Here is a 5,318-nt window from a genome sequence, read left to right on the forward strand (position 1 = left end):
TTTTGTCATTTTTGTCATTTTTGTCATTTTTGTCATTTTGTCATTTTTGTCATTTTTGTCATTTTTGTCATTTTTGTCATTTTTGTCATTTTTGTCATTTTTGTCATTTTTGTCATTTTTGTCATTTTTGTCATTTTTGTCATTTTTGTCATTTTTGTCATTTTTGTCATTTTTGTCATTTTTGTCATTTTTGTCATTTTTGTCATTTTTGTCATTTTTGTCATTTTTGTCATTTTTGTCATTTTTGTCATTTTTGTCATTTTTGTCATTTTTGTCATTTTTGTCATTTTTGTCATTTTTGTCATTTTTGTCATTTTTGTCATTTTTGTCATTTTTGTCATTTTTGTCATTTTTGTCATTTTTGTCATTTTTGTCATTTTTGTCATTTTTGTCATTTTTTGTCATTTTTGTCATTTTTGTCATTTTTGTCATTTTTGTCATTTTTGTCATTTTGTCATTTTTGTCATTTTTGTCATTTTGTCATTTTTGTCATTTTTGTCATTTTTGTCATTTTGTTGTCATTTTTGTCATTTTTGTCATTTTTGTCATTTTTGTCATTTTTGTCATTTTTGTCATTTTTGTCATTTTTGTCATTTTTGTCATTTTTGTCATTTTTGTCATTTTTGTCATTTTGTCATTTTTGTCATTTTTGTCATTTTTGTCATTTTTGTCATTTTTGTCATTTTTGTCATTTTTGTCATTTTTGTCATTTTTGTCATTTTTGTCATTTTTGTCATTTTTGTCATTTTTGTCATTTTTGTCATTTTTGTCATTTTTGTCATTTTTGTCATTTTTGTCATTTTTGTCATTTTTGTCATTTTTGTCATTTTTGTCATTTTTGTCATTTTTGTCATTTTTGTCATTTTTGTCATTTTTGTCATTTTTGTCATTTTTGTCATTTTTGTCATTTTGTCATTTTTGTCATTTTTGTCATTTTTGTCATTTTTGTCATTTTGTCATTTTTGTCATTTTTGTCATTTTTGTCATTTTTGTCATTTTTGTCATTTTTGTCATTTTTGTCATTTTTGTCATTTTGTCATTTTTGTCATTTTTGTCATTTTTGTCATTTTTGTCATTTTTGTCATTTTTGTCATTTTTGTCATTTTTGTCATTTTTGTCATTTTTGTCATTTTTGTCATTTTTGTCATTTTTGTCATTTTTGTCATTTTTGTCATTTTTTGTCATTTTTGTCATTTTTGTCATTTTTGTCATTTTTGTCATTTTTGTCATTTTGTCATTTTTGTCATTTTTGTCATTTTTGTCATTTTTGTCATTTTTGTCATTTTTGTCATTTTTGTCATTTTTGTCATTTTTGTCATTTTTGTCATTTTTGTCATTTTTGTCATTTTTGTCATTTTTGTCATTTTTGTCATTTTTGTCATTTTTGTCATTTTTGTCATTTTTGTCATTTTGTCATTTTTGTCATTTTTGTCATTTTTGTCATTTTTGTCATTTTTGTCATTTTTGTCATTTTTGTCATTTTTGTCATTTTTGTCATTTTTGTCATTTTTGTCATTTTTGTCATTTTTGTCATTTTTGTCATTTTTGTCATTTTTGTCATTTTTGTCATTTTTGTCATTTTTGTCATTTTTGTCATTTTTGTCATTTTTGTCATTTTTGTCATTTTTGTCATTTTTGTCATTTTTGTCATTTTTGTCATTTTTGTCATTTTTGTCATTTTTGTCATTTTTGTCATTTTTGTCATTTTTGTCATTTTTGTCATTTTTGTCATTTTTGTCATTTTTGTCATTTTTGTCATTTTTGTCATTTTTGTCATTTTTGTCATTTTTGTCATTTTCATTTTGTCATTTTTGTCATTTTCATTTGTCATTTTTGTCATTTTTGTCATTTTTGTCATTTTTGTCATTTTTGTCATTTTTGTCATTTTTGTCATTTTTTGTCATTTTTGTCATTTTTGTCATTTTGTCATTTTTGTCATTTTTGTCATTTTTGTCATTTTTGTCATTTTTGTCATTTTTGTCATTTTTGTCATTTTTGTCATTTTGTCATTTTTGTCATTTTTGTCATTTTTGTCATTTTTGTCATTTTTGTCATTTTTGTCATTTTTGTCATTTTTGTCATTTTTGTCATTTTTGTCATTTTTGTCATTTTTGTCATTTTTGTCATTTTTGTCATTTTTGTCATTTTTGTCATTTTTGTCATTTTTGTCATTTTTGTCATTTTTGTCATTTTTGTCATTTTTGTCATTTTGTCATTTTTGTCATTTTTGTCATTTTTGTCATTTTTGTCATTTTTGTCATTTTTGTCATTTTTGTCATTTTTGTCATTTTTGTCATTTTTGTCATTTTGTCATTTTTGTCATTTTTGTCATTTTTGTCATTTTTGTCATTTTTGTCATTTTTGTCATTTTGTCATTTTTGTCATTTTTGTCATTTTTGTCATTTTTGTCATTTTTGTCATTTTTGTCATTTTTGTCATTTTTGTCATTTTTGTCATTTTTGTCATTTTTGTCATTTTTGTCATTTTTGTCATTTTTGTCATTTTTGTCATTTTTGTCATTTTTGTCATTTTTGTCATTTTTGTCATTTTTGTCATTTTTGTCATTTTTGTCATTTTTGTCATTTTTGTCATTTTTGTCATTTTTGTCATTTTTGTCATTTTTGTCATTTTTGTCATTTTTGTCATTTTTGTCATTTTTGTCATTTTTGTCATTTTTGTCATTTTTGTCATTTTTGTCATTTTTGTCATTTTTGTCATTTTTGTCATTTTTGTCATTTTTGTCATTTTGTCATTTTTGTCATTTTTGTCATTTTTGTCATTTTTGTCATTTTTGTCATTTTTGTCATTTTTGTCATTTTTGTCATTTTTGTCATTTTTGTCATTTTTGTCATTTTTGTCATTTTTGTCATTTTTGTCATTTTTGTCATTTTTGTCATTTTTGTCATTTTTGTCATTTTTGTCATTTTTGTCATTTTTGTCATTTTTGTCATTTTTGTCATTTTTGTCATTTTTGTCATTTTTGTCATTTTTGTCATTTTTGTCATTTTTGTCATTTTTGTCATTTTTGTCATTTTTGTCATTTTTGTCATTTTTGTCATTTTTGTCATTTTTGTCATTTTTGTCATTTTTGTCATTTTTGTCATTTTTGTCATTTTTGTCATTTTTGTCATTTTTGTCATTTTTGTCATTTTTGTCATTTTTGTCATTTTTGTCATTTTTGTCATTTTTGTCATTTTTGTCATTTTTGTCATTTTTGTCATTTTTGTCATTTTTGTCATTTTTGTCATTTTTGTCATTTTTGTCATTTTTGTCATTTTTGTCATTTTTGTCATTTTTGTCATTTTTGTCATTTTTGTCATTTTTGTCATTTTTGTCATTTTTGTCATTTTTGTCATTTTTGTCATTTTGTCATTTTTGTCATTTTTGTCATTTTTGTCATTTTTGTCATTTTTGTCATTTTTGTCATTTTTGTCATTTTTGTCATTTTTGTCATTTTTGTCATTTTTGTCATTTTTGTCATTTTTGTCATTTTGTCATTTTTGTCATTTTGTCATTTTTGTCATTTTTGTCATTTTTGTCATTTTTGTCATTTTTGTCATTTTTGTCATTTTTGTCATTTTGTCATTTTTGTCATTTTGTCATTTTGTCATTTTTGTCATTTTTGTCATTTTTGTCATTTTTGTCATTTTTGTCATTTTTGTCATTTTTGTCATTTTTGTCATTTTTGTCATTTTTGTCATTTTTGTCATTTTTGTCATTTTTGTCATTTTTGTCATTTTTGTCATTTTTGTCATTTTTGTCATTTTTGTCATTTTTGTCATTTTTGTCATTTTGTCATTTTTGTCATTTTTGTCATTTTTGTCATTTTTGTCATTTTTGTCATTTTTGTCATTTTTGTCATTTTTGTCATTTTTGTCATTTTTGTCATTTTTGTCATTTTTGTCATTTTTGTCATTTTTGTCATTTTTGTCATTTTTGTCATTTTTGTCATTTTTGTCATTTTTGTCATTTTTGTCATTTTTTGTCATTTTTGTCATTTTTGTCATTTTTGTCATTTTTGTCATTTTGTCATTTTTGTCATTTTTGTCATTTTTGTCATTTTTGTCATTTTTGTCATTTTTGTCATTTTTGTCATTTTTGTCATTTTTGTCATTTTTGTCATTTTTGTCATTTTTGTCATTTTTGTCATTTTTGTCATTTTTGTCATTTTTGTCATTTTTGTCATTTTTGTCATTTTTGTCATTTTTGTCATTTTTGTCATTTTTGTCATTTTTGTCATTTTTGTCATTTTTGTCATTTTTGTCATTTTTGTCATTTTTGTCATTTTTGTCATTTTTGTCATTTTTGTCATTTTTGTCATTTTTGTCATTTTTGTCATTTTTGTCATTTTTGTCATTTTTGTCATTTTTGTCATTTTTGTCATTTTTGTCATTTTTGTCATTTTTGTCATTTTTGTCATTTTTGTCATTTTTGTCATTTTTGTCATTTTTGTCATTTTTGTCATTTTTGTCATTTTTGTCATTTTTGTCATTTTTGTCATTTTTGTCATTTTTGTCATTTTTGTCATTTTTGTCATTTTTGTCATTTTTGTCATTTTTGTCATTTTTGTCATTTTTGTCATTTTTGTCATTTTTGTCATTTTTGTCATTTTTGTCATTTTTGTCATTTTTGTCATTTTTGTCATTTTTGTCATTTTTGTCATTTTTGTCATTTTTGTCATTTTTGTCATTTTTGTCATTTTTGTCATTTTTGTCATTTTTGTCATTTTTGTCATTTTTGTCATTTTTGTCATTTTTGTCATTTTTGTCATTTTTGTCATTTTGTCATTTTTGTCATTTTGTCATTTTTGTCATTTTTGTCATTTTTGTCATTTTTGTCATTTTTGTCATTTTTGTCATTTTTGTCATTTTTGTCATTTTTGTCATTTTTGTCATTTTTGTCATTTTTGTCATTTTTGTCATTTTTGTCATTTTTGTCATTTTTGTCATTTTTGTCATTTTTGTCATTTTTGTCATTTTTGTCATTTTTGTCATTTTTGTCATTTTTGTCATTTTTGTCATTTTTGTCATTTTTGTCATTTTTGTCATTTTTGTCATTTTTGTCATTTTTGTCATTTTTGTCATTTTTGTCATTTTTGTCATTTTTGTCATTTTTGTCATTTTTGTCATTTTTGTCATTTTTGTCATTTTTGTCATTTTTGTCATTTTTGTCATTTTTGTCATTTTTGTCATTTTTGTCATTTTTGTCATTTTTGTCATTTTGTCATTTTGTCATTTTTGTCATTTTTGTCATTTTTGTCATTTTTGTCATTTTTGTCATTTTTGTCATTTTTGTCATTTTTGTCATTTTTGTCATTT

The sequence above is a fragment of the Uranotaenia lowii genome, chromosome 3, assembly GCF_029784155.1.
Source record: "Uranotaenia lowii strain MFRU-FL chromosome 3, ASM2978415v1, whole genome shotgun sequence".
Classification (NCBI taxonomy): domain Eukaryota; kingdom Metazoa; phylum Arthropoda; class Insecta; order Diptera; family Culicidae; genus Uranotaenia; species Uranotaenia lowii.